Source organism: Talpa occidentalis, unplaced genomic scaffold, assembly GCF_014898055.3.
Source record: "Talpa occidentalis isolate TD23 unplaced genomic scaffold, MPIMG_talOcc4v2.1 talOcc4.16, whole genome shotgun sequence".
NCBI classification, from domain to species: domain Eukaryota; kingdom Metazoa; phylum Chordata; class Mammalia; order Eulipotyphla; family Talpidae; genus Talpa; species Talpa occidentalis.
Genome location: NW_023601653.1, coordinates 37,154,220 through 37,180,743, shown reverse-complemented (window position 1 = coordinate 37,180,743; position 26,524 = coordinate 37,154,220).

The window sequence follows — 26,524 nt, the reverse complement described above, 5'->3', positions numbered from 1 at the left end:
AAAATAACAATGTTCTCAGCTAGAACAATGATTGTCCTGGGATTCCCTCGTAGATGTCGCACAGGACGCAGCTGGAGTAGTGACTTGCAGTAGCCCAGGGAAGGGCACTAACTCTTATAGCCAGTGAGAGGAAGCTGGCTAAGTCTTAACACGAGGTTGTTTTGAATTATTGCTATTATAAATAAGCTTCAATCAGGGTCCATTTGCTTGATTATTTCTTTAGATTAATGAAATGAATTTGTATAGTATAGTTAAATTTTGAGCAGTATCCAGTGGTAGGGGAGGTCTTTGGGAGGTTGGGGGTGAGTCCCCATTGTTTTGGGTGGTGTATTCCACAAATCCTGATTTCCTGGATTTTGTTGGTAATAGGAGTCCATGCAACAGTACCTTGTACATTTCTTGACATTATTCTCACAGTTTGTGTACCGCCATTTTCTCCATGGCATCTCCATGATTCCCACCCTGCCTGTCCGTTTCTGGCATCTTGTGACCAGAGGTTGGTTCCCTATCGGTGTCTTTGATGGTCTGGATGTTACTGTCATTTGCATTCTGCCTGACTGTTCTGATTATTTCATCATGACTAGGTCAAAGGAGAAGAGCAAGTGAAGTTAGTTCCTCTCCTGGGGAGCAATTCACCCAGGTCATGGGCAAATTGATGTCTGCTGCTTCTTGATATGCAGGGTGGAAATAATTGAGATTATGCCTCACAGGCAGGCAGAACAGAGAACTCTAAAATATTTCCAATCAATTTCACTTTATTAAAAATATATTTCAACACAGGGACAGGCAGGGGTGATAATCAACATACTTACCAATCAGAAGATGTGGACATAATTTATCAGACTGGAGTCTGATATTAAACAACTGGTGTAACTGCATGGGGTGTACCCATGGAGCATCAATTGGGGGGCAGGGAAATGGGAGTCTTTCTTTGATCTCCAGGAAGTAAATTATGAAATTCTTGCCAGCTGGGTTTCCTTTTAGCAGGTTCTTATCTCTCTGAAACAGTCTGTGCAAACCAATCGTCCTAAAACCCCACATTTTTTTAAAAAAAAAAAACACCTGATTAAATCATCAGTGGAGATTTTTTTTTTTTTTAAGTCTAAAATTCCAACTTGGATGTATTAGTCATAACTCTTTGGGTTGCAAGTGACAGAGCTTATTTCAGACATATATGATATAAAGGGAAGTCTGGGGCTTATAGCACTAGGAAGTCTGGCATAGAAGACCACAGGCATGTTAGATTCTATTGTTAATACTCTGATAGTGATCAGTCCTCTTTTTGTATTGGCCTTATTCTCTTCTTTGACAGAGGGGCTTCTTCCAAACATCCTCAAGACAAAAATCTAGGCATTTCTCTTCTTCTTTTTTTTTTTTTTTAAAGGTTTATTTATTTATGCATACAAGAGCTGGGGTCAGGCCAGAGATGCAGGGGGTAAGAGGATTTACCAGAGACAGAGTGGGGAACAGAACAGGCAGATGGACCAAAGTACACTGCTGAGGGGAGCAATGGGCGAGACAGGAGAGATCTGCTGTGCCATGTGGGTTTTTCCCTGGCTGGGGATTGAACTCGTGCTGCAGGGGCTGTGAATTGCTTCATAGTGCGGTGCTTAACCCCTTGTGCCACCAGGGAGGCCTTAGGCATTACTCTTCTTTCCTCTATATCCCTAGTGCTAAATCCATCACAGGTGAATTCTACTACACATTCTATCCTGAATTCTTCCACTTCTCTCCATCTTCACTTCCACCCGAACCAAGCTACCACCATCTCTTGCCTGGAGGACTATGAGTTTCCATATTGACTTTGCATTCTTGTCCCGTAACAATCCATTCGTCGTACAGCAGACAAAACACAACATTTAAAAATGTAGTGTAGGTTATGGTTATGTTATTCTCTTGACTTAAACACCCCACCCCATGTGACTTTGTGTTAAATTTAGAATAGAATCAAAAGTCCTTATTCCTTCTTGGAAAACCCTCATCATTTAATCCTTACCACCTTCTCTGTGCTCATCACTTAGTAAATTCATGTTACCCACAAGCCTTTTCTGTCTCTTGAGATTTGTTCCTACGGTTGGTGCTTTGCGTTAATACTTCTTTCCCTCTTTGCACGACTATTTCTCACATCCATTTCAACTTTATTCACTTTCTCAGGTAGGCCTTTCCTAGTTCACCCAAATTAAATCTATAGTCACTCATCATCCCACTTTCCATCTCTGCATAACTTTTCATCACCCTCTAATATTCTTGCCCTTGTCTTTTTCATTGTTACATTCAAGTGTCTAGGGCATTTCGCCAATACTTATACTCTCCATAAGTATTTACTGAATGAAAATGAGGAAAGAAATGTTGACTGAATAGTGTGAGACTGAATACTTACCTAACATTTCTTTCATTAAAAATGATATTTACAACCCAAATCTGAAAATAGCACTGTGACAATCTTCTACATAATTCACCCCTTTGAAGATAAAACTCTAATCTTAATGAAGAGTCTTTTATTCTTAAAGGCAATGAGTCATTGAAGAAAAAAGAAAAATGTGAGGTGTAGATCCTAATTAACTTTAACTTTAGATGAATAATTGGTAATATATGAAGCTAAAATTCTCAAAAACAAAGTAATTGCAGTCAACCAAGATTGATATAATCATAAACCTTATCTCTTTCTTCCCATCACTCTTTTAGGGTGAATGTGAATGAATTTTAAAGGAAGAAAAATTATTGCAGTAAATATGATATGGATGACACCAGGCTAAGAACTATAGGAATTAGATGTGTACACTATCCATGTCCCTGGGGGCAGCTTATAGGCTAAGAAAAAAACTTCTTAGTTTTTTCTTCTTTGTGATCAAGGGCAAAGAAGTTAGTGCCTAGCCAAAAACTGACAACAACCACAATCAAATAGTTACCCATTATTAAAAAAATAACAAAGGTTGTCTCTGGAAACAGCAGAGCCCTGGGAGTTGTTTTGGGAAGTGTGGGTGCAATATGAGTTAGACATTTTAGGTTGTAACGTGCACAGAAAATAGTCACTAAGATTAAGAGATGATGACACTGTTTCTTTTAAAGCACTTTTAGCTTAGAAAACAGAAAACAAAACAAACAAAAACTTCTTTTGTATCATTAACAAAAACCAGATAGATCCTCAGACTGTCTTTGTTGGTCTAAAAGCTGAGAATGAATAAAGCTTTCCACTCAAGTGCTCCCAGCTGATTCCTTCCTGCTAAAGCTCCCTGGTCTCCATTCAGCACAGAGTGGGAGGAATGGCTGGCTCAGTGGGCACTCAGCAGGCTGTGAGTGGTTCAAGAGCCACTAATGAGCTGATCGGCACCCTCTATAATTAGGCATTTGCCCTGAATGGCAGGCCATGAATAGACCTTCCAGTAGTGTCATGTACACTTTTCTCCCCAGTGGCAACACCCTTGGGGAGGCAGGAGGACCCTTAGAAATTTGCCCCTGTTGGAGAATTAAATGCATCTGAGTGGGTGTGTGCACGTTACTTAAAGGAAGACAAATTAGTCATGATATTTATTGAAGGACAAAGAAATTCCATTCCCAATATCTTCCATAATTAATTTTCTGTTATGGGCAGTTGAAGGAAGTGGATGTGACAGTGAGTCCATAGTGTTCATACTGCTATGTTGCCTTCTTGGTGAGTTTCTTGTATTAAGAGTTTGAGAAAACTGATTGGAGTGGATGACATTGCCATTTGTTTCTCCATTAATGGCTGGGGTCTTCAACTCAGAAAAGAAAATGTTTGGGTCAGATCTTGTATGTCAGTATTTTTTTTTTAAGTTTACAAAAGGATATTTTTAATTTGCTTAAGTTTTATTCCTTCAACATTTAAACTTAAAAAATATTTTTTATTAATTTTTTAATTTTTTTACATCATCGTTCATTTTTAAACGTTTGCTTCCCCCCACCCCCTCAGGTGTAGTCCCATAGAATTTCCTTCCCCAAGGCACCCGTGCACCATCACCTCAGTCCCCGGTGCTCCTCCATCCCTCCCTCTGATCCCTCTCCCTCCTCCTCCCCTGCAGGATGTCTCTGATTTATAATTGTTTTTGCTTTGTTGTGTTTTGTGCTGTTATTTTTTTACACTGATGTCTTATTTCTTTGCCCTATATTCCTGCTATAAGTGAAGCCATCCTATATTTTTCTTTTTCCTTCTGGCTTATTTCACTGAGCATAATTCCTTCTAGCTCCATCCACTTGCTGCGAATGGCATGAGGTTTTTTTTGATTGCCGAGTAATATTCCATTGTGTATATATACTACATCTTCTTGATCCAGTCATCTATTTTTGAGCATTTGGGTTGTTTTCAGGTTTTACCTTTTGTAAATAGTGCTGCAATAAACATAGGGGTACAGGTGCTCTTTTGAATCAATGTTTTTCTGTCCTTGAGTATGATCTTGTATGTCAGTATTTTGAAAAAGTAAGTGCGATTTAACCAACATCTGACTTTATTTTTCTCTTCCTTGGCCCTATGACTTTTTTTTTTGATAAGAGAAAAAGCCAGATGGAAATTTAATAATAATCTATGACATGTATGCCTTTAACATGCATGGCATGTATAAATGGGAGAGACCCAGCTTGACTGAGTAACTTGTCCACTTGGCTTCAGATGGCATCTTAAGTAGCTTAGCTAGAACAGAGAGACTCATTAAGGGCATTTACCAGGGAAAACAAAGGTACTTCTGCCTTTTCATTGGAAGAGAGATTAGTTCCTCATAGAATAGACCTTTACAAAGAAAAGTTTAGATATAAACATTAAAAGCAGCCTCTACTCAGCCTTCAGAGCCCTTTCCTAAAGTCAAGCTTTTGCAAAAAATATATGTTTCGGAGTGGTACATTTTTGCTTCCCGATAACACTGCCTTTGGAATTTCTCAAGAAGTTCCACAATTCGGGGCCTTCCTGGTAGCACAAGGTGGTAAGTCTCAGCATTATGAGCTGAGACTTTGATACTGCACAAGTTTGATACCTGGCCAGGGAGCTTACCCAGGGCGCAGCAGACCTCTCCTGCCTTGCCTGCTGCTCCCCTCAGCAGTGGATTTCAGTAGATTTGTCTGTTCTACTTCCCCACTCTGCCTCTGGTGAATCCTCTCACCCCCTGCACCTCTGGCTTACACTCAGGTCTTGTATGCATAAATAAATAAAATAAATCTGAAAAAAAAAGTTCCACAATTTGGCAGCTGAGATTTTCAACTATTTCACAGAACCAGTCTCTCATCCCCGAGAATAGATCTCCAGTTAGTCAGTGGGCACATTGTGGTTGGGAATAAGCCAAGGGCAGCGACAGCAACCCTGCTGTAACCTTAAACCTAGATGTTCAGTTGAATGAACTATGCCACATTCCTCAGGGCTGTGGTACTGGATTGATTAACATTCAACGAAATATTTCTGTTCCATGTTTCTGTTCCCTCCGAGACTGCATCAATGATCGACTCCCTTGGACTATTTTAACATTTTAAACTATAGCACAGAAGGCGGCAACTATTTCAAGAGGGTCATTGATAATCCTGCATCTGCCCATAGACTGCGGTGCCTTCCTGCACCTGAGAATGGAGACCCCGGTCCACAGACACTCACTGTCACATTCCTTTCTTCCCCATATAACCTTCCTTCATTCACCACTAGAGGACACAGTTTCTTTAAAATACTGCCATTGTCCTATGACATGGTAACACACATTAATAAAGGACTTTCTTTGTGGAAACAATCTTGTGGTTCAAAGTCTGGCTTTCTGAGCTTGAGCAATATGGCCTGGTTAGTCCAGTGACGTGATTTGTTTCCCAACTCTTAGGTATAAACAAGCCCGCTTATTGTCATTTTAAGTTGGAAATATAGTCTCAGTTTAGAAATTGTGTTCAGCACAAGATGTCTGAATTGCAGTTAATGTCAAACATACTCTCCCCTCCCAGCACTGTCTCATGTTTGCAACAAGATTGAGGGGTACCCTGGGACCCCCAAACTTGCTTGCTCTAAAAGGGTCTGGCCATCTGTGTGCACAAAGACAAAACGTACTCTTAGTGTAAAAGAACTTTATTAGAATAAATGTGCAGAGAGAGAAAAGAAGGAATATTCTGAATAAAACATCCACAGTTACCCATCCCCTAGTGGGCAAATGCCCAGTGAAACAGCATTGGTCTGCAGCAGGGCTGATGAGGCCTGAAAGCTTGCCCCAAGTCTACGGCACCTTCTGGCAGGGAACCGTAGGAAAAGGGTTCTGAAGCAGGTCACAGAAAGCTGGGGCCGGGCCTCCCTGGTGGCACAAGGGGGTAAGACGCAGCACTATGAAGCTATCCACAGCCACTGCAGCACGAGTTCGATCCCCGGCCAGGGAGCTGACACACATGGCACAGCAGACCTCTCCTGTCCGCCGGCTACTCCCCTTAGCAGTGTATTTCAGTAGATCTGTCTGTTCTGCTCCCCACTCTGTCTCTGGGGAATCCTCTCACCACCCTGCACCTCTGGCCTATACCCTAGTTCTTGTATGCATAAATAAATAAATCTTAAACAAGCAAACAAACACAGAAATCTGGGACCAATGGCATAAAATTAAAGCATAAATGAAGATATCAGCTGCCCTTGTCAGCCTCCCCACATATCTCACCCACATGTCTCTTTCAATGACTCTACATATCTGTCTTTCCTCCACTGGTCTCCTGCAAGTCCCCCAAGTCCTTGGTGGAATTCCAATGCTGAGAAGCAAGCAAGCCCTTCTCCACATATCTCTTGAGCTCACCTTCTTTTCATGTTGAATAGCTTCACCTGGTTGCTCAGCTCCACCCGTAGTTCGCAGGAGCTAGTCCAGGGGGCTGTGTGTACATGGGGGTGGGGAACATAGTACCTCCCCCTTTGACAGAGATACCTCTGTTACCTCAAGCTGAAAGCTTGCTGGGAGGAAGGAGTGGTTGCTGCTGTTTATTTCTCTTCTCCTCATTCTTCTCCTCTCCCTCCAGCTTGCTGCTCAGTTTCTAACTTCTCCTGAGTAGGAGTAGGGAGTGAGGTAGATGGGCAAGTGACTCAGTGGAGGTATAATCTGACTTTGCATCCTGCAGGCCTGGCAGAATGTTAAAGAAGACTGGACCTTTGCAGACTGGATCTTCGCAGCCTGGATCTTCACAGACTTTCCCCACAGCCGGCCTGAGCTCTGCTCTCCTCTTCCTTTGTTTCAGGCTGGTGTGCCTAGAGTACAGCTGGTGAAGCACAGCTGTGGGCAGAACCAGCATATAACCAGTTTTTGTTACTCAAGTTTTAGTGGATCACAGCCACATTTATTTGTTTACACCTTGTTTATGGCAGCTTTTGCACTCTAACCAGAGTTAATGTCTAAAATATTTACCATCTGGTCCTTTCCAGAAAAAGTTTGCTGACTGCTTTTTCTAGAGTTTGAGTAGGGATATTCAACTTCTTGTGGAACCAGGAGACATCCAACTTTTCCCTTCAACTTCTTATTGGTAGCTCCTTCCAGCCCTGTGGGTTGCCCAAAGGCCAGCCTACATGCTTTTCTCTCATGGCCCACATCTATCTGAGGGAAACTTCCCCAAGACACTGTTTTTACCTGAAGGAAAAAATATCTATTCTTATTAAAATAAATACAGTGCCACAGAAAGCACCATTTCTATGACATTTCAAGGTAAAATGTGACCTCCCAGGGTTCCTAGAGGTACCTATTGAATTCAGAGCACTTTAGTAGAAAAGGGAGATTTTCTGAGGAAGGCATTTTGGAGAAGGAATACATTTGGATCCAAATTGTATCCACTTTACCTGACTGAACAAGGCCTCGGAGTTCTCATTTGTAGATGAAGCTACCTCATTTTTCTCCAGGGAATTCTCACCCTGGCCCTCACCTCTACCTCATTTTTAGGTTTCAGAGGTGGGTTTTTTTTTTTTAAGCTAAGGGATGGGCTAGAAAGTTCTGTACTTGACCGTGGGCTGGGATGCCTAGAGCACTAGAGTGAGCTGAAGTAGGAACAGAGTGGGACAATGAGGGCCTCCCTGGTGGCGCAGCCGCTTGAGCGCCGCACTTGAAGCTGTCTGCAGCCTCTGCAGTGTGGGTTCGATTCCCAGCCCGCCAGGGAGAAACCCACATGGCAAAGCAGACCTCTCCTGCCTCGCCCACTGCTCCCCTCAGCAGTGTCTTTGGTCTGTCCGCCTGTTCTGCTCCCTGTTCTGTCTCTGGTGAATTCTTTCACCCTCCCACGCCTCTGACCTGTACCCTAGTGCTTGTATAAATAAATAAATCTTTAAACAACAACAACAACAAAAACAGAGTGGGACAATGAGAAGGTGAAGGGAGGAAGCAAAGGCACCCACGGGGTGGGGGGTTGGGGGGGTGGGGTGCAGAGCAATTTCCAAAGTCCTACAACCAGAAATACATAGACATGCAGAGCTTGGTCTAGACTGTAAATGTGAGGGCCTGGCAGCACTGCCTCAAACCAGCCCGTCCTGCAGTTGTTGTTCTAGGTCTCTGGGTGTGGTAGGTAACTGCGTCTTATGTGACTGAAGCAGATAATGCAAAATAGTGACTGGATCAGATCCAGTGACTTATGTATTTTGTTTGGCCCCTCAAGTTTTTTGTTTTATTTTTTAACTGAATCACTTGACTACATTTAAAAATTTAAAATTTAGCCATGGAAATCAAATATTGTCAAAGTCTCCGCCATCCCCTCCTCTCACTTCTGAGGAGCAAATTTTATTGATAGCTGCGTTTAAATTGTTTCACCATTCTCATTTTACTTGTTTATCGGACCTATTTGTTTGCAAAGCTGCTTTATTTTTACCCTTAGTTTATAGGACAGGAAAGGATCCTAAAGGACAGGAAAAGAATCAACTCTTAGGTTTGCTGCAAAGATTGCTTCAGATAATACACAAAATGCCGGGACAGAGTTTGGCAAGTGTCAAATGTTCATTTAATGTCACCTCCGTCATCCTTATTTCCTTCCTAGCCACCTTTTTACCTCAAGTGTTCTCAGGGATGTCAGAAAGTCTGAGGCTTGCATGGAGGACAACAGAGATTTGTGTCTGTAAGCATATACCACTTGACATTTTATAGGAGAGGGAGAAATGTCATGTTGACACTCAGAATGACCTGCTGGATTCACAACAACTAAATAGTCCTTGGTGTTGGGTCAGGGCTCCAGTGCCTTGGACGTAACACCCTCAGACATGTATTTTATGTTGATAAGCTGTTCCAGCAAAACCTTCCTTAGACCAGGAGTGATCTTGACATTGTCCACCTTCAGAGAGAATAGAAAAGACAAATGTTACGTGGAAACTCAAAATTTTCAGTCCCACAGTCTGCTTTTTGATTCTCTCATTGGATTTTGCACTTTGCTCGAACCAGAGAAATGAAGGAAAGATCACCCTGGGCTCTGTGTTTGGTATCAAACATGAAATCAGAACTGTAATTGGATATGTCAGAGGAGTGGCTTTTAAAAGAGAAATAATGCACCATATCAATCCCCCTTAAAGCCACTCGAGGGACAAAAGAGCCCAACTAGAATCTCAACAGGTATGTGGTGTGTTTCTTTTTAGTCTGAATTGTGGCGGGGAAGAGCAGTTCATTTATTTAAAGATTTATTTATTTATGCATACAAGAATTGGGTTATAGGCTAGAGGTGTGGGGGGGTGAGAGGATTCACCAGAGACAGAGTGGGGAACAGAACAGGCAGACTGACTGAAATATACTGCTGAGGGGAGCAGTGGGTGAGACAGGAGAGGTCTGCTGTGCCTTGTGGGTAGCACGTGCCGGGGATCGAACTCATGCTGCAGTGGCTGCCGATAGCTTCATAGTGCTGAGACTTAACCGCTTGTGCCACCAGGGAGGCCCTGAAGAGGAGTTAATAAAATGGAAAAGAAAAAGTGACAATTGACAGTTGAAGAATATTTTTTACACCTTTAGAATTTCTCCAGATTACTAAAAGAATGGACCATAATTAAACATATCTGTCTGCAAGGCCTTTACTATCTCAATTTACAGTTTATAAAACAAACTTTCTTCTTCATAACGAGGTTCTGATTACTTCATTATTTCTATTCCTAGATAATTTCCACCTAGTTTTTAATGTTACCATTTTCTTGGGATATCTGAGATAAGACTAGTGATTAAAATTTTAACCTAGTTTTGAATACCTAGAGAATACTTTCTGATCATATCTTATACTCGCAAAGGTCCTCAAACTATAACCTGTGCAAAGGTCACCTGTAAGTAGTGGTTTGCAGATAAATGTATAATAACCAGCAATCTGGGAGAGGAACAAAAATGGAGATTTTGCCAGTTTTCATTTGCCAGTATTAAAGACTTCCACCGAGAAGTTTCAGTCTACCTAGGCAAATTCAATTAGCTTAAAAGATCCTCAAGTCCTGGAATTATCACTCTCTTCTTGAAAGTTGGAACTTACCAGCTATAGCACACTATGGCCTGGAGGGCTTGTGAAAACTCAATCTCCAAAGATTCTGATTCAGTAAGTCAGAAATCCCTGCATCTGCCAAGTAGAGAATTCTTACCGCAGCATTTCCCAAATATGCTTGGTAGAGGCCTCATTTAGTAAATGTTAATAAATGTTTCAGAGGAAGATAAAGACTTCAGTGATTAGATGTTGAGAAATGCCAGGGCAAACGAAGCTGGGTAGATTTCCTTCAGGTTACCAGTTTTATGTGCCCTTCTGTCAAGTGATAGGCCATTGAAAAGGCACCCAGTACCATACTTCAGACATTTGTTTGATTCTAGGTTTTTTTCAGGCGTGTTGATTTTGGAAATATAATAGCATTTACACTTTCCATATATATGACCTCTGAGTCATGGGATTTGTAAACAATTTCTTCTTCACAATATGAGGCATAAGGTAGACATTATACTGTAGATTATTTATTTTTGTTTTGTTTTGCTTTTCCTTTTTTATATTAATTTTTTTCTTTTTTTACATCATTGTTCATTTTTAAACAATATTTGCTTCCCCCATCCCCCCACCAATGCACCCGTGCACCATCACCTCATACATATACTGTAGATTTTTTAAAAGAAAATTTTAACTCAACAAGGAGCAAATGGGAAGTCCTTCATCAAGTTTAACCTTTGCGGCCTCTTTCAATAGCAAATTGAGGGTACAGAGCTCCTTGGTGGTCTTGAAACTTATGGCCTAGAGGAATTTGAATCATTCAGTTCCCAAGTTTTAGGGCCAGAAGAGACCTGTGAAATTACAATCAAAGAATTTCAGAGCTAGAAGAGATCTAAGAGGTCACCTGGTCAAATCCTCTTTTAAACATATGAGGAAATAAAAACCCAGCGAGAGGAGGTAGCGTCCCCAGTGCTGGCACTAAGACTCGACCCCAACTATTGCTCTTTTCACTGTATTAGAATTTCTTCTCTTTCTTGGAAAAAGTTCAAGATTCCAGTTGCCTCTGGTGCCTGTTTGAGCCAACAAGGAGTGCAAAGTCCAATGTCCCATTCAGAGTTATTTCAGAATAATCCTCTTAAGTTAGCTGCTGCCTTTGAAATTCTGATTAGTGAGGGGTGTTTGATTCTGATAACCCAGAGGGAGGGAATTATGCTCAGAGGTCCAGCAGCTGCCAGCAGTCAAGCTGTCAGATTCACACCACCACACGAATGCTGTTTCTTTCCATTTCATCAACAAAATAGCTGGGAACAAAGACGTAGAGGGTCGCCTGTGTGAGGAAACACCACACCATGTGCAGCTGGCACGTGCCCAGCTCTCTTCCTGGAAGGGCAGCAATATTTTCTGAAATTGCTTAATTAGAGTTAAATATAAATAGCACACAAAATACCCTTGATGTGTGACAGAAGAAGGTGATTCAAAGACAAAACATTCCTTTGTCTTCTGAAACAATAGTACTTACTTTTTAGTTTAATTTCTAACACCATGGAAACACATTCTGAAAGGGTCTGATTGACTTGAGGAGACAGAATAACTACCTCTTGTCTTCCTCTCAATACCTCCTCCAGCCATTCTTCCATCTTCCTATGTAAGGCACAGGTGACTTAGTAAGTGCCAAGAATGGTATTGAATTGCCACAGTGTTAAAATCAACAGTGCTCACTCTTTTCTCATACAATCAGACACATGATTGAGTTACCAACCCACTGCTGAATGCTCTGCCAGGCTAGGAGATGACAACACTGAGCAGCAGCAGCAAACCTGCCCCTGCTCTGATGAAGCCAGGGGTCTCAGAAACCCCACAAAAATGCACATGAAATTACTAGTTGTGATAAATCTTTTGAAAGAAAGTACTTGGCACCGTGAGGTTGTGTGATGTGGCAATGTGACCTAGACCAGTGCATCTCAAAATACATGTGTTGAAGGACCAGCATCCCCCAACGCCAGCCCCTCAGTCTGTCTGTCATGGTGCTAATGTTAGGGGGACGTGATGTCCTGAGTTAATCCCATACAGGCTTTGTGGACTCCACCCCCACTCCAGACTAAAGCCATCAAGACTCTGGGAAAGACAAATCCCATCACCACCAAGGGAGGGTGGCTGGGACCTGAGGGTGGAGTTGGGCAGCCAGGTTGGATATAAAAAACCAAACACGTGGGCCTTGGGCTCTCTGGCTCGCGATCGCTCGCCTCCTGGCTTCACTGCTCCTGGCTGGCGGCCAGCTCTCAGAGCGCCATTTTGGGATTCCTGATCGGCGGATCGGGTAGGACTCATTTAAAACTTTGTCTCCCACTTTTCTCCCAGAGCTGTACATTTCCTCATTTCCCCTTCCCTTTGTAAATAAACCTTTTATTAACCTTTCACGTGTGCCTGCAGTAGAGCATTGATAAGTCCTTTTAAGCGCGCGGGTGAGGACCCACAGTCAGGCACCCCATTTTGTATCGGGGTTGCTCTACAACAGTTTGGCGCCCAGCGTGGTTTCCAAGTTACACCCGTGGTTGACCAGCCCAAAGTAACATTCCTTGCGTTGGTCACCATAAGCGCACTAGTTCTGTTAGGGGGAAAGGATGTCCTGAGATAATCTCATACAGGCTTTGTGGACTCCACCCCCACTCCAGACTAAAGCCATCAGGACATTGGGAAAGACAAATCCCATCACCACCAAGGGAGGGTGGCTGGGACCTGAGGGTGGAGTTGGGCAGCCAGGTTGGATATAAAAACCAAACACGTGGGCCTTGCTCTCTCTCTGGCTCGCGATCGCTCGCCTCCTGGCTTCACGGCTCCTGGCTGGCGGCCAGCTCTCAGAGCGCCATTTTGGGATTCCTGATCGGCGGATCGGGTAGGACTCATTTAAAACTTTGTCTCCCACTTTTCTCCCAGAGCTGTACATTTCCTCATTTCCCTTTCCCTTGTAAATAAACCTTTTATTAAGCTTTCACGTGTGCCTGCAGTAGAGCATTGATAAGTCCTTTTAAGCGCGCGGGTGAGGACCCACAGTCAGGCACCCCGTTTTGTATCGGGGTTGCTCTACAACAGTTCTGCAGGACTAGCAGTATAATATTTGTCTCTAGTCCTGAAAAGTCTGTTTTTTTTCCTGTGCATACAGCCCTTGTGGGTGCGTTTTGACTCAAATATGGCCTCAACCATGAGCCTATACAGTTTCATCCCTAGCCTGAGTTCTTTCCTCATTTCCCCTTCCCTTTGTAAATAAACCTTTTATTAACCTTTCACGTGTGCCTGCAGTAGAGCATTGATAAGTCCTTTTAAGCGCGCGGGTGAAGACCCACAGTCAGGCACCCTGTTTTGTATCGGGGTTGCTCTACAACACTAATATATATCAGTGTTGTATTATATGACTAACCATGTGAGTTTGCAGACACATGGATGTTTACCCTGTTTAAATGATGCTTGGATGTCATGGTGATAATAAAATACTATAGAAGTTTCTAGATGCTTATTTCTCAATTTCTGCACTGATCTCCCTGTGAACAGCTTGTGGGCTGGCAGTGGACTCTGGATTGCACTTTGAGTACGCCTGACTTGGAATGTCAAATCAAGGAAGTCTTCCTGGAGGAAATGATTTTTGTGTAGTGATCTGAAGGATGAATGAACACACCTGAGGCGGGGAAGGAGAATTTCAGGTAGTGGGGATATAGGAGGAGATCAGTATGGCTGGAGCATGAGAATGAGTTGAGATGAGTTTGCCAGAAATGCCATACCTGGTCATCATTATCGTCTTGTTCGTTCTCCTTCCTCCCTCCCCCTCCCTCCCTCCCTCCCCTCCCTTCCTTCCTTCCTTCCTTCCTTCCTTCCTTCCTTCCTTCCTTCCTTCCTTTCAGCTTTCAGAAGGTTTGAAACAGCATGGACAATATATTAGCGGGACAAAAATGAATGTAGGAAGACCCATTATTAGACAGTTTCAATAGCCCAGGTAATGAGTCAGGGTAGGGGTAATGGGTGTGTAAGATGTGGGATATTGAGGAATAATAGGATTTGGTGAAGGACATATTGGATTGAGGAATAGGAAAGATCAAAGATGACTGGTAGCTTACTAGTCACCCCAATTTTCCAACATAATGCAGACAAAGAATATTGCTTCTTTTCTGTTCAGGACCAACAGTCTCTTCATCAATGGCAGTTTCCTGACAGGGAATGGAAGCCTGTGTTCCAAGTTGCTGAGAGGTCCTGTCCATATATTAAATGTGTTTTCCCATTTTACTTTGTTTATGGGACTAATTCAGTTCTTCCTGAGTATAAATTCTTGACTTCAGTGGTTCCTCAGTTTTTTCCTTCAAATATTAGTTCTGAAATTATTAAAAAGTACTGGATGAAAAAGGAGTTCTAGCAAAGAATATATATGGGAAATCTTGTCTGGGACAAATCAGACTGTTTTTTCTTCAATGTAGGACTTCTCAGAGCATTTATTATGCTAATATGCATCTTTAGTTTCCAAGAGATGAGATAGAAAATACAGTGTTTCAACACTTATTGAGTTATGGGGTCATTTAGGTTTTTTTTTTTGTCAGGAGTATCTCCCAGGTTAGTGTTCTGTGGGACATTGCTTGGGAAAGGATGCTTCATGGTGACTGGAGAAAACCTAAACTCAGCACTAAAATTCAGTTCTATTTCTTATTTTGAGATAAGAAGAGATTTTTGTTTTGTTTTTGTGTGTGTATGTCAGGGACTATCTAGTTCCATTCCCTTAGCTACTTTTATTGAAATGCTCTGTGAGTTTGGTATCAGAATGGCACCTTTGTGTGCCTGACTAAGCTCGCAGTTCCAGCTCCATGGTAAGAATTGCTGCAACAGCTCTAAGTTTGATTTGGGGGCAGCATCTGCATGCTTGTTGGGGGCAGTATGTCCCAACCAGCAATGTCTGGAAGGGAGTACATTGACTGTTACCCTGATGGACTTAAGGACAGTTGTGTGATAGCTGCCTGCTTTACCCTGTGAGCTGAGGGGAAAACAGCAGCAGCTGTAAATGACGGCAATGTCTGTGGAGCTGCTTGCTCTCCATACTGCCTTCCTGGTTTTTAAAGGAAATTAGGGAGAATAACAAAGAAAAGCCTTTTACTTTTTGGGTAAACAGATTCATTCACCTAAAACACCTGTAGCTGTAAGCAGTTGACATAGATTAGGGCCTCTCAAACTTTGAGATGCACAAGATTCATCTGGGAATCTTATTAAAAATTCAGTTTCAGTTACAGTTGGTGTACATGGGGTCAGAGATCAGCATTTCTAACAAGCTCCCAGGTGGAGTGGGGATGTGAATAGACTCACTATGAATAGCGATGATACATAGTTCTTTGGTTCTTGGTCAGGAATGGCTGCTGAACAGGTTTTCTATGATCCCATGCAGACGGGGTAAAGGAGGAAAGAGTCCTGGAGCCCTCAGTGGCTTTTGTAGGCTTTTATTGGGATTTACCAGGCACACGGCAGGCAGGGGTATAAGGGTACTGGGCAATCTCTTGCCCCCAGCAAGTCTTTATTCTGGGCTCTCCAGCCTTCTCTCTGCTCTTCTCACGGCTCTGCTTCTCTCTCGGCTTCTCTGCTTGTAGGATAAGGAAAAAGTATCAGGCTTTTCTGCCCTCCCGCCATTAGGATAGATGAGGAAACCCTGTGGTCCTGAATGCATGCCTGATGGCGGGCACCTGAAGTGGGTGCACCTGGGCTGAGAGACTGAGTTTGTAAGGGCAGCGTCATGGGGACGCCAGCAGAAGCCAAGAACGAATGGAAGCTGAGAGAAGAAGAAGAGAAGCAGAGAGGACACGAGAGAAGGCTGGAGAGCCCAGATAGAGTGAAGACTTGCTGGGGGCTAGGAGGCCTGCCAGCCTCCCGGCCCCCCAGGACCCCTGCCTGCCATAAGCCTGGTAAATCTAAATAAAAGACCTGCAAAAGCCACTGAGGACTCTGACTCCTCCTTCACCCGGTCTGCTGGATCAGAACTGCCCAGTGGCCTGTCCTGCCCCTTCTCTTCTCTCAGCTTCTGCTGGTGTCCCCATGACGCTGCCCTTAAAAGCCTGATGGCGGGCACCTGGAGTAGGGTGTGGACATAGGTATATGGGATTCACCTGGGCTTTTAAGGGCGGCATCACGGGGGACGCCAGCAGAAACCAAAGAAGCTGAGAGAGAAGCAAAGAAGCAGAAGCAGAGATCACCGGAGAGCCAGATAGAGTGAGGATTTGCTGGGGGCTGGGAGGACTGCCAGCCTCCCGGCTCCCCAGTACCCCTGCCTGCTGTGTACCGGGTAAACCCCAATAAAAGACCTGCAAAAACCACTGAGGACTCTGATGCCTCCTTTACCCCATCTGCTGGATCCTAGAAAACCTGCTCAGTGGCCTGTCCTGCCTTATACCCCCCCAAAAAGAGTTCCAGCCCAGACCAAAGGAGTCAAATGTCTTTAGCTCAGGCCTAAGGTAGCAGGAAATAATAGGATATGGTGGGAATTGTGGCTTCCTGTGTAAGTGCCCATACCTGAGATATTTTTCATTAAAATATCTTAAAACCTTAGCACCAGCCAAAGCAGTAGTCACCTATACACCCTTATGTATACCTACTTGTAAGGGCAGGAATGGACCACTGAGCAGGTTCTCTGATCCCATGCAGACCGGGTAAAGGAGAAGTCAGAGTCCTCAGTGGCTTTTGCAGGTGTTTTATTGGGGTTCAGTGGGTATGTGGCAGGCAAGGGTCCTGGGAGGCTGGCAGTCCTCCCAGTCCTCCCAGCCCCAGCAAATCTTCACTCTATCTGGGCTCTCTGGCGTTCTCTGCTTCTGCTTCGGACTTCTCTTTCGGTTGCTGCTGGCGTCCCCGTGACGGCGCCCTTGAAAAGCACAGTCTTAGCGCAGGTGCACCCACTTCAGGTGCCCGCCATCAGGCATGCATTCAGGATCACAGGGTTCCCTCATCTATCCTGATGGCGGGAAGGCAGAAAAGCCTGATACCTTTTACCTTACCCTACACTACCCCTAGCTTCTCTCGGCTTCACCCACACCGGCAGTGTCTTGAAGTTTTAGACCTCCCAAGTGTACAATTTCTGCCCACAGCTCCTTCAGTTTCTGCTTTGCCAAGAAACAACCGCAGCAAATTGCTAAGCCCATGAGGTAGTTGTAGGGTCAAGAATGGACACAGGGCAGGTTCTCTAGGATCCAGCAGACGGGTAAAGGAGTCAGAGTCCTCAGTGGCTTTGCAGGTTTTTATTGGGGTTCACCAGGTACGCGGCAGGCAGGGGCGCTGGGAGGCTGGCAGTCCTCCCAGTCCCCAGCAAATCCTCACTTCTATCTGGGCTCTCTGGCCTTCTCTCTGCTTCTCTGCTCTTGGCTTCTGCTGGTGTCCCCATGACGCCGCCCTTAAAAGGGCGGGATTCAGCCCAGGTGAATCCCATCTACCTATGCCCACACCCTACACCAGGTGCCCGCCATCAGGCATGCATTCAGGACCGCAAGGATCCATCATCTATCCTGATGGCGGGAGGGCAGAAAAGCCTGACATTTTTCCTTACCCTACAGTCCACCCCCTCAGGCTTTTCTGCCATATAGTCTTCGTATACACAATTTTCTTAGCAAACATAAACAATGCAGCCATGGCCCACAAAAGCAAATACATCACAATATAACAACAAAATACAACAGAACACAAATAAGTCCAGGCAGGGTCCCAACCTAGTGCAAAAGACAATTATTGGTACCAGCAGATGAGCCACCACATCTGCTGCCGAAGGCACTGCTCATATGAGGGAGGGGAATCACTCACGGCATCTACTGTAACATGCCAGGAGCCGTCAGGCTTCCTGGGCTTCTCTGGCTGTAGTCTCGGCTACAAGCCACACACCGCATCCACCCCCAGGATGCACTTGTTCTGGGATTGGCGATTCTATTCTGTTGGGGGTAATCGCCAACCCTCAGGGTTTCTGTCTGCAGTCGCTCCAACACTCGGCCTTCATAGCCACCCATGCGACTCGCAGACCCCTGCACTCAGGCCAACCCACTGCACAAGCACATGGGTTGGGGATCCAAACTCTGCATTCTGCTTGGGCTCCACCCCAAGCCACGTTCCCCACCCGTCCCCTAAAGACGGGTTCCTCAGCTCCTCACCCTCACTCGACAACGAGCAGGGCATCACCCACAGGTGATTTTACGAGACTCCCAGGTCTTCAGCATACTCAGGCTGCTCAACAGCCACTCAGGGCTTCTCAACTTAGCATCAGCACCAGCTTTTGCCTTCTCAGTTGGCTTTTCTCCTCCGCTAGCTGCTGGGCATGCACAGGCTGCTTTTGGCCATCAAGGCCCACTGGCCACCCCCAGATTCCCAAAAGACATAGCCTGCCAAGGTCCTCCGCCTTCTGGCAGGATTGTCAGTCCAAGTCCATCAGTCCAAGTCCATCAGGCCTCTCCCTGCCATCAGCACTGGTGAGGTCCGAATCGTGGTCCTCTCTTCGCCAATGATTCTTGCTGCCTCAGGGGTCGTTGGCTGGTCCTCTCGGGTGTCTCCTTCACTCAAGGTCTCGTCCTGTAGCTCCTGTACCTCGTCCATCTCCTGTGCCGCCATGGCGCCTCCAGCGTCGTCACAGGGAAACATTCTGTTACTCCTTAGTCCCTCCAGGTCTTCGGAGGGCTCCATACCCATCTGCATGGATCATCTTGCAACTTACGCCAATTGTAGGGTCAAGAATGGACACAGGGCAGGTTCTCTGTGATCCAGCAGACTGGGTAAAGGAGTCAGAGTCCTCAGTGGTTTTGCAGGTTTTTATTGGGATTACCAGGTACATGGCAGGCGGGGCATGGGGGGGGGCAGGAGGCTGGCAGTCCTCCCAGCCCCCAGCAAATCCTTACTCTATCTGGGCTCTCTGGCGTTCTCTCTGCTTCTCTGCTTCTTTCTCGGCTTCTCTCTTGGCTTCTATTGGCATTCCCGTGCTGCCACCCTTAAAAGCCCAGTCTCAGCCCAGGTGAATCCCATCTACCTATGCCCACACCCTACTCCAGGTGCTCGCCATCAGGCAAGCATTCAGGACCGCAAGGATCCATCACCTATCCTGATGGCGGGAGGGCAGAAAAGCCTGACATTTTTCCTTACCCTACAGTTGTTCATCAGACAAGTGGGTAAATGCCAGGTGAACTTGTGAGCTTTTATACTTGTTAAACTGAGATAGAATATTGCCTTTTCAGCTACTTAGTGTGATGTAGGTGTGTGTCAAGGATCACACCCAGAAGATGAGGGGTGCTTTCTGTAGACAGTGAGAATCAGGTGGCATCCCAGATTCAGTGTTTCCTGCAACGCAAAAGTTGATGTCAAGCCAAGGTGTTTTTTTTTTTTAAAGAATTATTCCTATATTGTAAGATTTTTATTTTATTTTTTATTTTTACATAGAAGAACTGGGGTGTAGGCCAGAGGTGCGGGGGTGAGAGGCTCCACCAGCGACAGGATCTACCTATTGAGGGATCTACTGAAATCCACTGCTGAGGGGAGCAGCAGACGAGACAGGTGAGGTCTGCTGCACCATGCAGGTTATCTCCCTGGCTGGGGGTCAAACTCAGGCCGTTGCCATGATAGTGCTGACTTAACCCCCAGGTCACCAGGGAGGCCCAAGCCAGTATGGTTTTGATGAGATGTGACTAAAAGAAACCCCCTCCTTGAAAAAGACACTCTTTTAGTGCTTTGACAAATCTGATTGCCCAGAATTCAACTTCTGATTTTTCTGCTAAGCTGAAATCTGGGTCATCAAAGACACAGTTGGCATAATGAGGCTCTTTGTCAATCCTAACACATAAACAAAACATACCACCTTCCTCTCAGCAATGCCAGTCTTATCTGAAATGCTTGCAGCAGAAGTATTTCAGAATTCAGCCATTTTTTGGATTTTAGCAAAGCAGTACAGGCCATACACCATGTATTATGCAAGTTGGCAGCAGTATTTGGGGCCCTACCTTGTCATCAAATATAGTAATACTTTTGCAACAAAATGCTGAATATTCACAAGCAATTGGGACAAATAAAGACTAAACAGATTTTCTCTTGCATTCCCAGGAGGGTCTATGGTCAGCTCAAGACACAATTCCAGAGACATTGTGAAGAAATTCAAATTTTTAAAGTTTTCTATATTTTGGAATTGTAGAAAAGGCATCAGAACCTTGTCAAGTTTCTGTTATTGAAAAACAACCCAGCAAAGTTGTTTTTCTTTTCTTAAAGACTTGCAGTGATGAAAATTGTGAAAATTGGAGAGTGTAGTAAAACATGCATTCCTGGCTTACTGTGTCCAGTAGAACACACACCACAGGGTGGAGTGAATTGTCAGGAATCAAGCTGGTTGGTTTCCATTGATTATATCATTTGTTACACTTAAGAACACTTTGGGAGGCCTCCCTGGTGGTGCAGCAGGTTGAGCGCAGTGCTGTGAAGCTGTCCGTAGCCTCTGCAGCGTGGATTCAATTCCCGGCCAGCCAGGGAGATACCCACATGGCGCGGCAGACCTCTCCTGTCTCACCCGATGCTCCCCTCAGCAGTGCTTTCAGTTCGTCTGCCTGTTCTGCTCCCCACTCTTTCTCTGGTGAATCCTCTCACCCTCCTGCGCCTTTGACCTGTACCCCAGCTCTTGTCTAAATAAATAAACAAATAAATAAATAAATAAATCTTTAAAAATAAAAAAAAAGAACACTTTGGGGATGTACCATAATTTTCTCATTTTTATAGATGGGGAATCTGAGGCCCAGAAAGGTTAAGTAACTTGCCCAAGGTCACTCTTGTCTTTGCATGGTCTCTGTCTCTGTCTCTCTTTTTCTCATAACACAAATTTAGGTTATTGCACTTTTTTATGATCTGCTTTATCTCAATAAAACAACTGCACTTCTCTAGCGACTCCACTGATCTTGGTCATTACATCTAGAGAGCTACCTAACCTGATTTTAATTTCATTGAGAGCAACTCCTCTCTGCTTCCAAGTAGCAGCTACATTTCCCAATGAATCAAAACAACATGATCTTCACCTTTGCCTTTCCCTGTGTTTTCTTAATACCAGACAATAGTTCCAGAAATCAATGCTTATTTGCTAAGGTGGCCTCTAGGATTAGGCATATGCAGGTAGATTGTCGTTTCCTTAAAACACTGTCCTTTGTGCGTGATGATTCCCAGGCAGTGAATCCATGGCAATGTGTTGTCTTAGGAGTTTATTGAGGAGACATCTAGTGGGGCTGAGGCAGAAAATTGTCACTCTCAACTCCACGAAGGCGGAGGATTCAGTGCCAAGGAGGACCTCTAGTGTTTTGCAAAAATTCAAACACAAAAGTGCTGAAGATTCTTTGGATGTCTTTTTCTGCTTTCCATTTGTCAAACAAGGGTGTGCTTTAGCTCACAGTCTGCCTTTCTACCTGTGAAATGAAAAGTCAGAGACTCTTTGGGATTTTGGTATAGGTGTTTTTAAGTTGATGAACTTAAATAACCTGTTGTTCAGGAAATGTTTTCTCTGGCCTGCCAGGATACACTGTTTCCATCAGCCTATAGCAACCCCAGGCGTGAGCCCAGCACGTCCCTGGTCAGCAGGCTATAGTTTGGATTCTTCTGAATATTAAGCACAGTGCTATTCTTTTTCCTCCTTGTTTTTCAGGTGAAGAATCTGAGATTTAGAGAGGCTAGGTAACCAAGTATTGGTAACTAATAAATGACAAATCCTGACCTTGTTCTCATATCTCTCTGATTCCAAAGTCCATTTTCTTTTTTGGTTTTGTCTCTAAATCTTTTTTTTTTAAACAGCTTATTGAGATATGATCCACATGTCATCTGTCACCCATTTGAAGTGTACAATTCAATGACTTTTATTATATTTACAGAGTTCGTGCAACCATCACTATCATCACTTTTAGAACACTTTACCTCCCCTAAAGGGAACCCTATGTCCCTTAGCTATCACTCCCCTAGGATAATCAGTTTTTAAAACTACTTTACTGAGGTATAACTGAGATCTTAAAATCTATATATTTGATGTACAGTGCTATATGTGTTTGAGGGCAAGTATACATATGTGAAAACATTGCTACCATCAAGGCTGTAAGTATATTTATCATCTTCTGAAGTTTTTACCCGCTGCTGTTATTATTATATTAATTACATAATATGACATTAATTATATAACATAATATTTATATAATAGAATTATATATGTTACAATATAAAATGGCATAATAATATGGTACATAATCATAATTTTTGTGATATGAGCACAATATAAGCTCTACCCTCAGCAAATACAGTCTTGTTGGCTGTAGACACTATGCATATCTAATCGGTGTCTTTAACGAGGAGTTGTTCTTGTCTTTTGGATTTTTTTTGCTTTTGTTTTTGAACTAAACAAACTTTTGGCGATTGCTAGTTGGGAATATTAAAGTTTGGCCTTACGTTAAATGTTAGGGAGATGCAATAGGATGGATCCTGCCCTTAAGGAATTCATAGTTCAGCTTCATTCATCCCTTTACCAAAAGTTTATTGACTGCTTATCAAGCAGAATTCCTTGAGATACAAAGTTAAACAATACATAGTCAATGCTTTCAAAGAATTTACAGCTTGATGGACAAGAAATGCAAGTAGTGCAACTCTCAGGTAAGTATGACTAACTGCTGTAATAGAGTAAGTGTATCTTACTCAATAGCTTAGTTAGGATTCCATGACACACCAGACCCTGGCCAGCCTGATGTTTTCAGTTCCTCCCAGCTCCTGTGTCAACGGAGGTAAAAATTGAGATTATACACCCAGAGAATGGCCACCATCACATAGCTGTAAAGCGGCAGGCACAGGTGAGGGACTGTGGAGCATGCGTTAAGAAGGTGCGGGCACACTGGAAGAACCAGAGTATCCCACATAGGAGGAGGCATGGTTTCTTTCTTTCTTTCCCTTTTTTTTTTTAAAGATTTATTTATTTATTTATTTATTTATTTATTTATTTATTTATTTATTTATACAAGCACTGGGTACAGTCAGAAGCGTGGGAGGGTGAGAGAATTCACCAGAGCCAGAGTGGGGAACGAACAGGCAGACTGACATTGTACACTGCTGGGGGGAGCAGTGGGTGCTGCAGGAGAGGTCTGCTGCACCCTGTGGGACCCTCGCCGGGGGCCGACCGGGGATCAAACTGGCACTGCAGAGGCTTCAGGCAGCCTTGCAGCCCAGCGCTCAACTGCTTCGCCACCTGGGGAGGCCTTTTTTTTTTTTTTAAAGATTTACCTACCTATTCATGCATACAAGAACTGGGGCACAGGCTAGCAGTGTGGGGGGCGAGTGGATTCACCAGAGACAGAGTGGGGAGCAGAACAGGCAGACTGAATGAAATACACTGCTGAGGGGAGCAGTGGGCAAGGCAGGAGAGTTCTGCTGCGCCATGTGGGCTGCCCCTGGCCGGTCGGGGATCGAACTGCCGCAGAGGCTGTGGATAGCCCCACCACGCTGTGCTCAACCCCCTGCGCCACCAGGAAGGCCTGGCATGATTTCCTACAGGCTGTTTTTTGAACCACATACATGAATTATGCTGGGTTTTTGGAGTGATATGACTGATGTTATATAAGACTTAGTAGTTCCCCACTCGAACTCACCCTATAACCTTGTGGGACCTCTCGGGACAGGAAAACACCAATGCCACCAACCTGTGTGGGTCTCTCATGAGTTACGGGGACACTGAGAAGCCACATCCACCAATACCCACCCCATTCCAATTTCCACCTTTGCCCTGCTGAGAAGTTACCCTTTGTGGTTTTCACATTCAATTTTAATTTCTATAAGATGTATGTGTGAATCTCATTTCACTGTCTCTTATCCACTCATCTGCATAACTACTTAAAACATAAGGAGGGGTGCCCACTCACACTGGGAGGGTTAAGGAAGGCTTCCTGGAGGAGGTGTTGGTTGCGCTGACCTTAGAAGTAAACTTTAGCAAGGCAGAAGGACAAGAAAGTATAATCCTGAGAAGGGAAGCAGCAGTATAAGACAGCATTGGGGTTTCTGAGCAAGGGGGTGAGCAAAAAAAGTCTGGAGAATTAAGCATAAAGTTGGAGTATACGGAGAGATGCTGGAGGGTGAATGTCAAAGGAATAAGGTTGGAGCTAAGCTTAGAAGGTTATGGTGACATCACTGTGGTGAAGGATAGTGTGTGTGTGTGTGTGTTTGTTGTTTGTGTGTCATGTGGATGTGTGCCTGTGTTTGTGTGCATATATATGTGTTTGCGTGCATTGGCAGACATATGTAAGCGCTTGTATGTACTACATGTGTTTTTTGTCTGTATGTGCGTACCTGTGTGTATGTTTGTGTGTGTATGTGTGATGTGTGCATATATGTGTGTGCGCTTGTGTGTGTTGGGAGTTGGCTGGGACAAGTATGAAATCATTAGAAGGCCAGAGGTAGCAGTGGTCACATGGTCCGATGAGAGGTGATAATGTCTGACCCAAGGGAATGGCAATGAAGAGATTTAGAGGGAAAAATTAAAGAGCATGGATTCTGAAGCCTGAAAGTTGTGAGAGAGGGAGAAAAGGCAGTTTTCCCAGAAATGTGCTGTGGAATCAGCCGCTGGATGGTGTTAAAGAAAAATTATTCAGATACTCGTTAAAAATTGAAAGGAAGATTATTCATGACAAGCTACTGCAATGGGGGTTTTGTAGTAGGGGAGAGACATTAAATTCCACCCCAAGACAAAGAAAATGTAGAAATGTATAGCCAACCAGTAGGGTGAAGATTCATAGATGGGAAATTTCTAAGAGGAGATTTCGAGGCCAGGGAGAGTCTGGCTAAACTGATGTGACACGATGTTCATTAAAGGCAGGTGGGTGGGGTAAAATACGCAGTCAGTAGAGTTCTTGCTAAAACTGGATTATGCAAACCAACATCCGGGTCAGGTCGGAGAGAGGACTCAGAAGGGCTGGATGCAAGTTTGGTCAAAGGAGAGTCTTTGTCATGGGTGATAAATGCAAACCGAGGACAAAGGTCCCATGGTGTCCTCATAGTTCCTGGTCCTCCAGCCCCTGACCTGTTGGTCAGTTCAGCTGGTGGCAGCCTTGCCTTACCTGTTCACCTGCACATTCACCAGGTGACTCAGGGAGGCCTGAAGAGAGCTTCACACATTCACACTGGTCATTCCTGGCCTTTGAAAGAGCAGTTCAGGAGAAAGCAGTAACAGTGCATGATAAGGAGAAAGACTCCTGGAAGGACTTGAGGAGGAAACCAGCGAATTGCTTATTTATTTATGCATACAAGAGCTGGGGTACAGGCCAGAGGTGTGGGGGGCAAGAGGATTCACCAGAGACAGAGTGGGTAACAGAACAGCAGACTGACTGAAATCCACTGCTGAGGGGAGCAGCAGGTGAGACAGGAGAGATCTGCTGCACCATGTGGGTCACCTCCCTGGCTGGCTGGGGATCGAACTCATGCTGGAGAGGCTGTGGATTGCTTCATAGTGCTGTGCTTAAACCCTTGAGCCACCAGGGAGGCCCCTGGAAAGCAATTCTTTAACGGCTGCCTACAAGAGACCAGGTGGACAATTTGACATGCAGTTACATACAATGACTGTGATAATTCTGCTACAACACACGTAGAAATCTTAAGAGAACAAATAGTCTCTCAGCAACCTATGATCTGTGGCCAGATATCTCAAATAGATCTCAATTTTTCAAAACCCACTGACTTCAATGCTTCACTCTAAAGCATTGCTTTAGAGTGGAAAGATGGACATAGGAGGAACTATGCTCTCCCCTTAAGATCGGATCTCGGTCAAAACTGTATAGACTTCCGACCCTCCCTGGTGATGCATGGGGTTAAAATGCAATCTATGAGGCTGTCTGTGGCCACTGTAGCACAAGTTCGATCCCCAGCCAGGGAGCTACCCACATGGTGCAGCAGACCTCTCCTGTCTCGCCCGTTGTTCCCCTCAGCAGTGTATTTCAGTCAATCTTCCTGTTCTGTTCCCCACTCTGTCTCTGGTGAATCCTCTCACCCCCCACACCTCTGGACTGTACCCCAGTTCTTGTATGCATAAATAATAAATAAATCTTTAAAAAATAATTAAAAAAACATTGTGTAGACTTCCAGGACTGTAGATTGATTCTCCTTCCACTGCCACTCCAAAAACACATAGGAAATTTTTCTCTGAACATAGGGAAAAAAA